The 12,625-nt window shown below is 38.7% G+C and overlaps 1 long non-coding RNA gene across 1 annotated transcript in view; it reads right to left on the reverse strand.

Annotated features, from left to right (window-relative positions):
- Positions 1-12,414, reverse strand: part of LOC120497983 — a 29,917-nt gene extending 17,503 nt beyond the window's left edge. Inside the window, exon 1 of the long non-coding RNA XR_005626603.1 lies at positions 12,293-12,414. This is a non-coding gene — a long non-coding RNA (uncharacterized LOC120497983). The remainder of the gene's footprint in view (positions 1-12,292) is intronic.
- Between the last annotated feature and the right edge of the window lie 211 nt (positions 12,415-12,625).

The following is a 12,625-nucleotide window of genomic DNA, read 5'->3' on the forward strand; positions in this document are numbered from 1 at the left end:
ACAGTAGTCCAACAATGCCCAGCATGCTGGGGACAGGATGCCAGGTCTAACAAATCCCAGTTTCACCCACAATGACAAGGATTTTTCCACTTCAAAATTACATTCCTCCTTCATGATTTTTCTTTTAAACCTCTAAATTAATTTTTTCTTAATGTTTTGGTAACAAGTGTTTTCCAAAAGCTTCAAAAAAACCTCAATTTTTCTGCAAGCAAAATTATTTTAATTTTATTTAGAAAACTTTTTTATACTACTTACAATTTGTAGAAGGAAATTAAAATCTTAAATGCCATCTTTAGGATTTTGCATTTCTAGTGAGATCATACTAATGGAAAAAATTAGTTCAACAATTGCAACACTTATTTTCTTAAAATTAAAAAAAGCCAAGAAGTTACTAATTTTTCCCTTAAATTCATCTATCCAGTTCCAACATGTGCATATTTCTTACCCGCAGGATTTGTTAAAATTTTGAAAAGCTGTCAACACTCTAAAATTAAAATAACCCTAAAACACTGTTATAATCATGGAAGCTATCAATTACAAATCTCTCCTAAAAATTATCTTTTCAAGTGACATCAGAGTTTATTGATAGGCAACTCACAGGAAAAGGACCTTTATCAAGACTGAAAGTATTTGTAAGTAACAGAATGGTTCTGAAGCCTGCAATTACTGTATGTCTCATTATGTTCATAAATTTAAGTAGCATAAGCATTTAGGAAGCAGAATTTCTCTTCTTGATTACTTGAATCAACTGATTTATGATATAAGAGTTTCCTAGCCTTCACTCTAATAGAAGACAAAAGGTATCTTTAAACCATATTTTACAAAAACAATTTATTTTTTCCTACAACAACTCAGAGGACTTACTCATTCAAGCAGAAACTCTGACTTGTTTTTTTGTTTAGACTTTGGATTGCACATGTTCTACCCTTCTTGGCCAGAAAACACTATAGCTGGGTCTCACAGACAAAGGCTGCTCAGGCTTGAAAGTCACAACCTACCCATTTGCTCTTGAATAGTTCAGGAAGAATGAACATCCTTCACGCTTCTGGGTTTTCTCAGGGAAAACATAACAGTTAAAGCAAGTGACAGGAAGATTTAAAATTTTTTTTTGTAATAAATAGTCATCACACTTTTTTTGCAGAGATTAACAAAAAAAATAAACCAAAAAGCTACCTGGGAGGTCCTGACAATGTCTCATGATCATGCAGATTTCTTTAGGTTGCTACACACACAAGAGTTCTTGACAACTTTTTACTGTCTTTTCTATGCCTTCTAAAATGATTGAAAAAAAAGTCCTCACTTTGTTCAAATTAATTCTTGGCCCCATGACTGAAAGAAAATGTTATTTACAAAGGCAGCAGACACACTGCTTTTCTTTTAACTCATTGATACTACTGACATTTCGTCACAGTATCATTTGTACTAAAGTTTTAAGAAACAGTAAATTACTATAAAATGATCAAAACTAGCATTTGTGTTCCTTTTCCTCACCTGCTAATACAGTTTTATTCAAGCCTCCAAAAAACAAGTGCTGTGTCACAAAGTATTAGCTGCTAAGCATTATGCTGGAGAAAGAGTTGCTATTTCCTGCATTTTAACCAAAGCATTCAGTTGTCCATGTAAAACCATCTCTAAGCAGAGGAGGGTTGACTATGAACCACACCTCCCAAGCACACATCCTTCAGGAACAACTGACAGCCTAAAATATATGAATGGAAATTGATGGAGAGCACTGAGACAAGTCTGATGTGATTCCACAGGTATTTTCTAAAACACTGAAAGCTAACATCTGAAGAACAATACATAAAAGAGTCAAGACATAAAATCCCATTAGGTAAGTTATACTCCAGAAAATCCTGCACTGGTTTTATGTTTTATCCTCAGCTATAAAGAATCATAGCATAGAACCACAGAATTACATTCAGGCACTACCCTTTCAGCTTTGAAAAAAGACCAGACTACCATTTTTGTACTTAGACAGGTTTACTGAAAGATGAATGTCAGATCTCTGCAAGCAACACCATCATTACCTGATTTCTCTAGTGGTGAACAAGTTTTAAGGTCAGATGATTGCTGTGCCCTTGGGGAAACCAGGTTCACAGTTCCTTTCTTCTGTGCTCTTCCTAGATGTCATGCAGATCAGTCTCACAGAGAAAAGTGTTCTACACCTGTCAATAAGCATATGCCAAAGTGGGACATGTTCCCACTTTGAAAACCCTCACATGTTGTCTGAGCACAGACCCACAGTTATCAATCACATCTGAAGATCTGTTGGGAGTCCACTGGTGCCCATTATAAATCAAAATTAGAAGAAATGTCTGAAATCCAGTTAACCAGAAAACACTCATGCCCACTGATGGCTCCACTCAAAGTCAGCCATTAACTGTTGTCTGGTACCAGGCCAGTTTACATTTACAACTTGCTTAGGGTCACTAACTTAGCATTGTTGAAATAAATAGCCCATGACTATGCTAACAATAACCTCTTACATTTGTGTCTAGAGATGACTGAAAAATAGACACACATCACAGTTGCGTCTCACAGGTCCCTTTAGACAGGAGCTCTCACTCAGCCAGTTGCAAGGCCCTCTATTTCAAACTATCTTGAGACTAGAACAGAGGCTAAAAAACTTCCAAGCATGTTTGTTACTTTGGTGCTATCTGCTCCCAGAATCTGGTCTTTTTACTTATGTTCAGCTTCATCTGTTGACCTCACCTCCTTGCTCAGTACCTTGAAGTTTAATTGAGAACAGTAGTAAACAATACATCATCTTGCAGTTATTTTACAGAAGACAAGTTGGAAAAGTTTGAGAAAAATTGATAGAAATTAAAAAGCATCTTGTTCCTTGTTTTGGTTGTCTTGTTTTGACAGCACCTCCAGCATTTGCAGGTTTAATTTCTCTTTCAAGCTAGAGGCATAAAGCAAAATGCCAAAGAAAAATATTTTGTCCAGACTCAGCTAGTAATTTTAAGGTAATTACAGTGCTGAATGTTCAGCCCAAAGTTTTCTACATAATTAGAGGTTTAGGTTAGCTGCCTTTCTTTAGTATGTATTTCAATTCCAACTCATCTCTGTTAAAATAAACCCCCAAACCATACAGAATAATATTCCCTGGGCCAGAGTAAACAGATTTATTTAATATAGCCTAGTACTCCTATAGCTTTCCTCGAAATCTAGGTAAACAAACTAAACTAGTTATTCTGAGTTAGAGAATATGATGCTCCTTATGAGATAAAGCATGGCATTAAAATATTTGAGGCCAAAGCAATAACTTATTCTATTTACTTATTTCACAGTGTTATCAGCACCAGAGAGGCAGTCACAGTTCATCTTATCAGGTGCTTCGACATTAACAACAGGCCTACAATGGGCATGGTTAATTTTGTCCTGATGTGCTACAGCCCGAGGCTCCACCACATTGCTGCTAACCAGCAGCCAGGTCTGCGCCACCTTCTGGTCTGAGGTCACAGACACAAGTGCCCAAAGAGAGGAGCCCCTGGAGAACCTGGCAGCCTTTCCACAGAATGCTCTGAGCAGGACCCCAGTGCCCATTTCAGATGTGGTTTCAAATGCAACACCCCACTGATATGTCAGAGTGGACACTGCATGAATCCAGGTACAAAGACCAGGCCAATTTGCTCCTTAAAATATCCTTTCCAAAGCTCTGAACCCCACACTCTGCTTGCTAGTTTAATATCATTCCAGAGTGAGATCAAGGACACAAGCAGAACCTGAACCCCCTTTTTAATATCTACCCTTGAATACTAAGAACATCCAAAAAAATCTTAACCATCAACTACAGTAAAATCTACACTTGACACGTGGATTATTTACGGAGTGCTATTTATCACTTTCATATATCATTTCAAGCAAGGAATATGCCTTAAAGGATTAAGTTTTGCACTTTGTCAAAATACTGAACTCACTACCACAACCAGCACAGTGTTTAAAAAAGCCAGAAGTGCACCAGTTATCCAGTTCTAAGTCTAATTTTATCAAATTAAGAGCCTAGTGCTGCACCACTGATTTAATGAACATTTTCACCTTTTACATTAATGGCATCTCTTCAACTCCCCGAAGAAACAATAATACATTATGGATTCACAATCAAGAAATGCATTGAGAGTACAAATTCTATTTTATATATCTCTCTGCACATAATTAAGATTTAAATTCCTTGCACTGTATTTGAGCTATAAGCAACCCTCCAATGGTTTTTAAATGAGCTTTAATGATCAACCCACATGAGGATTTTGAATACTAACATTATCAATAAAAACAGTTTTATAAAATATACCAGCCCCACAGATCTATTTCTCATAATATAATGTTATTGCTATCATTGCAAAGAGCTACATCATCCTATGGGCAGAGGTAGAAAAAGCAAACATTATACTGAAAACAGAATTGCAAGGCTCATTAGTATTTCCTGCTAATATACCACTAAGGCTGGAGTCCAGCAGACCTTTTCTTGTTTACTTCGTCTTAAAAACATTCACCCCAAGAGATGCATATCAAATACCACTGAACATCCAAGTAACATTTGCATAGCACTCTAGCCTGCCCATGCTGAAGGGCAGCTATTCCTTTTCCACCTACTGGCACATCGCCCATGAGAACTGTTCCCTACAGCCTGTACTAGTTAGGTATCAGCACCCAGTTCCTCACTGTTGTCATTTAGGTAACAGTGCTCCTCTTCTCCAAAAATAACACCAAAACAATACACAAACAAAATGCCAAACTCCTTTCACAATGGCTATGAGAAAACACAGAAATGTATTTGAAGTAAAAGCTTGTGAAAATAAAAAATGGATGCACACTGGAATAAATTTAATTCACACTTATATCTATACCAATTCAGCTCAACCCTAACCAGAAGTCGTACTGCACTTCTCCTCTAAAAGGCAGCAAACAATGTCCTGGAAGAGCTGTGACCTGAAAGGTTCCAGGCAAGCTTGGGGAAGGGTACTAAGGGAGGATGTTGTTCAACCAGGGCAAATGCAAGGCCTTGCACCTGGGAAGGAAGAGCAAGACCAGCCAGGCACCATCAGCCTGGGAAGAGTAGCTCTTTGGAGTAGTCCCTGGAGGCTGCCAACCCTTCTAAACCTATTGGACATGCCCAGGAGTTTACTGACCACCTTGGGCTTCTCCAGTCATCCCAGCCTCCACACAATCGCACCCCTTAGGCTTCAAGGCTGACCAGCCTAAGAATTCCAGCCTTGGCAAAGGCTGCTGCATGCACTCCTGCTGCACCAGCCCTTCTTCAGAGCAAGGGCATGAAGACACCCAAGACCTGAGGGCCTAATGGCTGTCCTCCCTGCTCACAGCAGATAGCTGTGAGCTCTGTAGCCTTGTTCAAGACCTAAACCAAATTTCTGAACAAAACTCATTCTTGGGAGATGACTATCAGTAACCTCTACAATCCCAATTTTATGAGCAACATACTTCCCCTTTCCCTCAAAATTATTTACAACAGAGTAGAGTAACATGAGTAAAACTTTTTCACTAGCCCAGTGCTTTGGATTTTATCATCAAGAACACAACTGATATAATGACTGATATAAAACAAGATCCAAAAGCATGCAATACCCCAAAATGATCTTTATAAAACATAAGGGAAACAGAAGTGTGTGACTTTGAATAAAGTATATTCTCATGTATTTGAAGTATTACAGAGCTTGCCTTTCAAAGAGTAATTTACAGAAAACATATTGAAGTCTTTGTTTAAAAGCAAGGTGACACAAAATATGCATGCATGTAGTGTAAATAAGGCTTTCTGATTTTTCTTCACTAGAAAAGGAGATTGCTTCCTGAAAGCACAGTGGAGGCAAAAAATATGCCATCACAACAATTTAAACTGTATTCTTTACAAGCACTGCAGCTCTAAAAGATCATTTTGCTTTTTTGTAATACTTTCCTCATTAGCTTTTATATGCTGGCTCTCTAGCACATTCAAAAAACATAGAAAAAATATATGTGGAGCCTTGAGTTGATTTTAAAATCAGTAGAGGCCTTTGGCATCAGTGAAGATGAAAAGTCTGAGAAAGAGCCAAGCCTTTATCTTCAATTCAACACTTTTGGTCAGTGCTGACACACTCTGAGCAGCAAGACAGCATCACTTGAAGAACCACTGCTGCCATTGTGTCCTGCACACCAGAGAGGGAGGAGCTGGACAGGACATAGACAGCAGCAACCAGTGTTTGGGAGCTGGTTATACCAAAAACCTGAAACACATCAATATATTAAATTCTCTCCAAAAATACATATTCTACTTGTGTTTTAATAGCTCTCCATAAGACTTAATCTTTATAAAAAATGAGTTTTCTTCTTAGAGCACTGCATCCAAACAGGAGTTCAATTTTCATAGAATCCAAGTTGAAGTGTAGGGAATGCAGCTCTCCCAGAAAAATCAATATTCAGTCACCAGGATGCTTAGCTTTACATTGGGCTGAATGCAATATGAGCTGGGCAAAAAGTGCACAACTCACAAGTTTGCAGGAATACATGTGCAGGTCAGAGAATAGTTCAGAACAGACTTCATAAACCTGAGCATATTTAATAAAAGTAATACTGCTTTGATGAAAGTGTTTTAGATGTATTAGAAAGTATTTTTTGCTTAGAAGGTGATGTTTTTAAGATTTTTCTTCATGCTCTGTATTACACTAAAATTAACATATACATCTTTTAAATATTTTTCCACATTTGTAAGGGCATAGAAGCACTTTCCTGCTTCAGCTTACTGCAAAAACTTTCTTCACAAAGGCAGCTGAAATCCTCAGTAAATTATTTTGCAGCATTTCAGATACAGAATCCAACCTCAAACATCCAGTCCAGAAAACAATGCATAGAGTCACAAGGATTGTTCTTTTACTCCAATCTCCAGCAACAATCTTCAGTTTTCTATACTGAAATGTACACAAACTCCAGATTGTGTTCCTATGTGCTCAGTAGGAGCTCAGTCTTCAGTAGTGAGGAAAATAGAAGCAGCAGCCTAACTAGCATTCAAAGTGATGACAAGATTTTCTGCATAATTACACTGGTGCCAATCTCCACTATACTCAGAATTAATATTCTCTGCAGGGGAGGGAGGGTGCAACTTCAGTGAAAAATTAACAGGATTTACAACAACTGCATTACACAATATATTGCTTCCTATGAAGAAGACACACACAATCTTTGGCAGGGAGGGGGGAGCAGGGGCAGAAGCCTTTCCAATTTTTGTCATCATACTTTTCTTCCCCCAATATTTTACTTGGTTTTCTTGTCCATGACAATTGACTAAAAGTTACATTTTATTTCTAAAATCACTAATACAGCAGAAAAATTATGCTATAGTTATCAATAGTATAATTACTACATATATTTATAATTCAAAATACTCTTTCTGGCATGAGGATAATAAAATTATTTTCATGTTCCCCACACTGGATGGAAGCAGGCTTATTTACACAAATGAATATATGTATCATTTGTTATACAAGAATTTACAAATATTCCCTTAAACAGTATTGCATTGTTATTTTTCTGTAAAGGTAAAGCCAAGTAATCATATAAATACAAGACAGTTTCTGCTAATGAAGACTAGAAGAAGCCTCCTAGATCATGAACATAATTTCTCTGCTGTGTAAGTCAATTATCATAAATTCTCTAGATTTATGAGGGCTCTTGTGGATAAAGAAGTTGAGACTTCTTTTTCTCCCACTCCCATCACAGTATGCACAAAAATAATTTCCTCTTGCAACTAGATGGTATCCTAAATAATAGCCCTGTTCCATTGTCTCCTTACACAAAGTTGTCTTAAGTGTTCACTTCCTTCTCTCTTTTCCTTTTGTTTAACCCTTCTGCATATTAACAAAGGGCAATGGCACGCCTAGATAGGCTCAATTTTGCTAAAATACACAAAATACAAAGGGCTCCTAAGATGCCTTTAGAAATGGTGGATGAAAACTATCTTTGACTGCAATTTCTAGACTGTACACCTTACTGCAAAGTCTTACCTTTTTCTTCTGGCATTAGTATTTCAATGTCTTATAGCTGTATTTTATATTGTTAAATTGTTAATAAAATCCTTTTTCTAAACACCAGTGATCTACAAACCTAACAGCCCTTCTGGAGACCAACAGCCTTGTGTTCTGCAACCTATCCCATTTTTCAGCTCAGGCCATCTATAAAGAAAGGCAAGACTCAAAGGCAGTACAAGACTAGTGTATCAGAAGAGACACCTTAACAGACCTCCTTAGTCTTCATATCTCTCTGCATTAACTGATCTAGAGAAACTATCACACACGCGCAGCCTAGGATGCAAGAGGTTAGAGAGCAGCACTGCAGAAAGAGATCTGGGGGTCCCAGTCAATGGCAAGTTTAATAGGCTTTACAAGGGCCCTCCCAGCCAGGAGGGCCAACCCTGTCCTGGGGTGCATCAGGTCAGATTGCCAGCTGGGCAAGGGAGGGGATTGCTCTGCTCTGGGGCAGCCTCACCTCAAGTGCTGGGGGCAGTTTTGGGTGCCACAATATAAAGATACCAAGCTGTTAGAGAGTCAAGAGGAGGGTAACAAAGGTGATGAAGGGTCTCAAGGGGAAGCCATATGAGAAGCATCTGACATAACTTGATCTGTTCAGCCTGGAGAAGAGGGGAGACCTCACTGCAGTTACAATTTTGTCACAAAGAGAAGACAGAGGGACAGGCACTGATCTTTTCTCTGTGGTGACCAGTGACAGAACTCAAGGGAATGGCCTGAAGCTGTGTCAGGGCAGGTTTAGGTCAGATATTAGGACAAGGTTTTTCACCCAGAGGGTGGCTGGGCAGTGGAACAAGCTCCCCAGAGGAGTGATTACAGCACCAAGCCTGACAGATTTTAAGGAGCATTTGGACACCCCTTAAGGCTCTCAGGTATGTGGTGTGACTATTGGGACTGTCCTGTGCAGGGTCAGGAGTGGGATTCTAATGATCTTTGGGTGGCTTGATGACCATAGGTCACTTCCAGCTCAGGGTATTCTGTGATTCACATTTGTCAAAAATTAGACTGAAGCATGAAACTTTTCCATTATAGCACCAAGCCTGACAGATTTTAAGGAGTGTTTGGACACGACACCCCTTAAGGCTCTCAGGTACGTGGTGCGACTATTGGGACTGTCCTGTGCAGGGTCAGGAGTGGGATTCTAATGATCTTTGGGTGGCTTGATGACCATAGGTCACTTCCAGCTCAGGCTATTCTGTGATTCACATTTGTCAAAAATTAGACTGAAGCATGAAACTTTTCCCAATGCTACTGATTTTTAATTAGCAATCCAAGACCAAACCTTTTTTTTCCTTGTGACTCTTCCAAATCCCTGGGGCAAAGTCTATTATCCCAAATGGATTTTTCACAGTAATGCTAAATTGAGCATCCCAAATTTGTAGTACACTAATTTAGCTCAATTTGATAAGTGTTTTCAATCAGTAAGCCTCAAAGTGCTTGAAGGAGAAGCACAGGGCTACCCAACATGAGTTTAACTCTGCAGGATTCAGATTTGAGAACAATTCATGAACTGAATTTCTCCTGTGAAGGTTATTGCTCTCATGTGAGAAATGGCATCACTAATAGAGTGAAGGAAACATGAAAGCCAGTCCAGATCAAACTACAAAACTACAGTCTGGAACACTGGGGACAAGAGAGTTCCCAGCAGAAAGTCCAGAAATTCATCTCTCACACCTCTAATTTCTTTTGTCATCTGGTGGGAGTGAAAGTTAAAAGCAAATGTGAAATGGAGGTATTGTTAATGAATTAGTCACACTACTTACTGAAGCTGTCTGGAGCTGAGTACATTTTATCTGAAATATTTTGAACCAGATCAAAAAGCTACATACTCTTTCTCACTGCAAAGTTAAAATAAGCAAGTTGATCAGGGATCAAACTAGACAGTTCCAAAGGTTCTTTCCAGCCTACACCAAACATGATTTATAATGCTGAATAAAAAAACAACCAACCACCTAACACTCAAAACAGTAAAACACTCAAGAATAATTTCTGTCCAAAGCAAATGCAGTTCCAAGTCACAAAGGAAGCTCTTGCACTCTAAGTGTCACACAATCAACTAACTTTGCTACCACCTGCTGTTTTCTAAGGTGACCCAGTGTTCCAGAAGCGTACTTTGAATGTTACAGGCGCTATCCTCATAAACCCCTTAGATGTCTCACCTTCCAAAGCTGATCCAGATCCACCTTTTATGAGATACATTTTACTATTTACTTGCTCTGACAGTGTTATTAAAAAAACCCAGCATAATGTTACATCACAGATTTTGCTTCAAATTCTTTCTAAAACTTGGTCTGAACTAAATTATATAATCTTCAAGAGAGTTTCAGCTTGTGCTCTGAAAATAATAGGTGCACAGAACATTAGGGAAGGCTTGAACCAGGGAAGAATCATACTGCCAGACCTTAGGGCTGGCTCCTGTAAGTAATTCATTATCTCAGGTGCCTCTAAGAGCTCTTTCTTCACAGTGATGGTCAGGTTTGGTACACAATGAAGTATCTCTTGCTGAAGAGGAGATTTTGAGCAACTTGTCTTAAAGACATACAAAACCCACACCTAGGCATCCACAGACTTACATGGTGCTCCCTGCCCAACTAAAATAAAAATTAATATTTCTCCTCTCTATTTCATTGTAGGTGAAACTTTTCTCCCTATAGTCATCTCTGCAGAATAACAAATTCTTCTCTGAAGGCTCATGCTCATTTGAGACCATTGAGCCTTCACTACCTAACAGAATATACAAACATAGCAAGAAACCATCATAGTTCATCTGATAGCTACCCTGGATATTCCTCTTTCATACTCCTTTAAAACAGCTTTACTTGCTGTTAGTATAAGGACAAAGAGCAGTGTTGTGCAACACACTTGGTTCCTTTCACTTGTGTTCAAAGTTATGCTCAGTAAAAGAAGTCTACTCCACAATTATTCAGTGATGGCAGCATTCTGAACTTCCTTTACTCTCCTCCCCAAAAATGCATGTACAGAACAGTACATAACAAAGATCGACATTTATGCACAGAACACTGAAATGCAGGAGGGGTTTTTGTTTTTAAGATGGCACTACACTTTATCACTTTCAGAAGTGGCGAGAAAGCAATTTTCCAAGTCTTTGACTTGCTTTATCAGGAAGGATACTGAGTCTGGGGCCAGGGAGTTACTCAAAAACAGTGAAGAACTGAGGGATGGGCAACTGTGAAAGCCCTTGAATTCTGAGGACAGCTGTGTCAGCCAACCTGCAACACAGGCTTGTCGGTATTCATTATGCAGTTCCCACAGCAGAAAGGAGCTTAAATGCTCATTAAACCTGGAACTCTTCCAGACACTAAAGCAGTATGCTGACTTGTCTAGCCTTTCAGATATGCCAGCAGTGTACCACCCTCCATTTTTTATGAGTGTATCACCTCTTCACTGAAAAGTCCCACATCTAGGCCACTTCCTTAACTTTTAAAAAAATAAATAACATCTGTTATGTTATTACTGCTCATGGTTACTCACACAAATATATGTGGCACGAGAACTAAAAAATCTTTATGAAAGCACCGCTTGATCATTTAAACACAGATGTTCTCCAATGACAGTTCTTCATTCTAACTGATCTTATGATACTAGCTTGCAATAATTTCCAGCAGCTAAATTGCTAAGGAAGACAGGTAAAATTCATTCAGTACTTTCTCAATATTCCTTAGTCATATAAGCAATTGGTGTTTTACCCTATTCACCCAGCATGACAGTAAATGAAAGGAGATTGCAGTCAGATTCTCCAATCTGCTCCTGCCGCGTTGCATCAATACACTGTGACTTACCCTCAGCAGAGTGCCAAGTCACGCTCCAGTTCTAAATAACATTGCCCCCCCTCAGTTTAGAGGTTACTTTTTCCTGAATGAATCCCTCCACTCTATAATAAAAAACAATGCCTTCTATTTCATCTTATCAGGGCTTATTTTCTTAGAACTTCACAACAAAATCCACCAACTGTAATCTGCCTTCCTATGTTTTATGTGATTTTTGATGGTAAACATTTACAAATAAAGAGGCAAGTAAACCCAAAAAGCAGACACGAGAGGAGGTTTCCTAAACCAGAATTTGGCTGATGAATTCACTTACCAAATTATAGGACACATAAGAACTCAGCTACTTAATCTGAGTTATTAGTTTACAGATGTGGTAAAGGGTCACAAAGCTCAAAGTGAAGCCTAAAACAAGAGAGAAATATACAGTGGGGAGAAATATCTACAGCAGAATGCAGACAGTGAAATAAAATGAAAATCATTACTTACATAGCTCCTTTAAATCACAGGCACCATCTTACAACCAAAACAACCTTCAACAAATATAAACTACCATGCCTATTTTCTCCTAAAGTAGGCACAAAACTATGATGGACTTTGTTTTCTTCACTCAGGTAAACAGAACTTAAAAATAATAGTCCCAATACCCCACCCTCCTCCCCACCCCTTTAATGTATTTCAGCAAACAGAACCACTAGGCAGTCAGCTAAGGTAATTATTCCTGCTGCCACCTGCTTTGCATTGCAATAGCTTCACCTGTTCCTTTTCACCTCCCCTGGAACACTTGGAGATGTCCTGAACCAGGCCTGCAAATTAACACTG

This window comes from Passer montanus, unplaced genomic scaffold, assembly GCF_014805655.1.
Source record: "Passer montanus isolate IOZ18808 unplaced genomic scaffold, ASM1480565v1 scaffold14, whole genome shotgun sequence".
Lineage (NCBI taxonomy): Eukaryota > Metazoa > Chordata > Aves > Passeriformes > Passeridae > Passer > Passer montanus.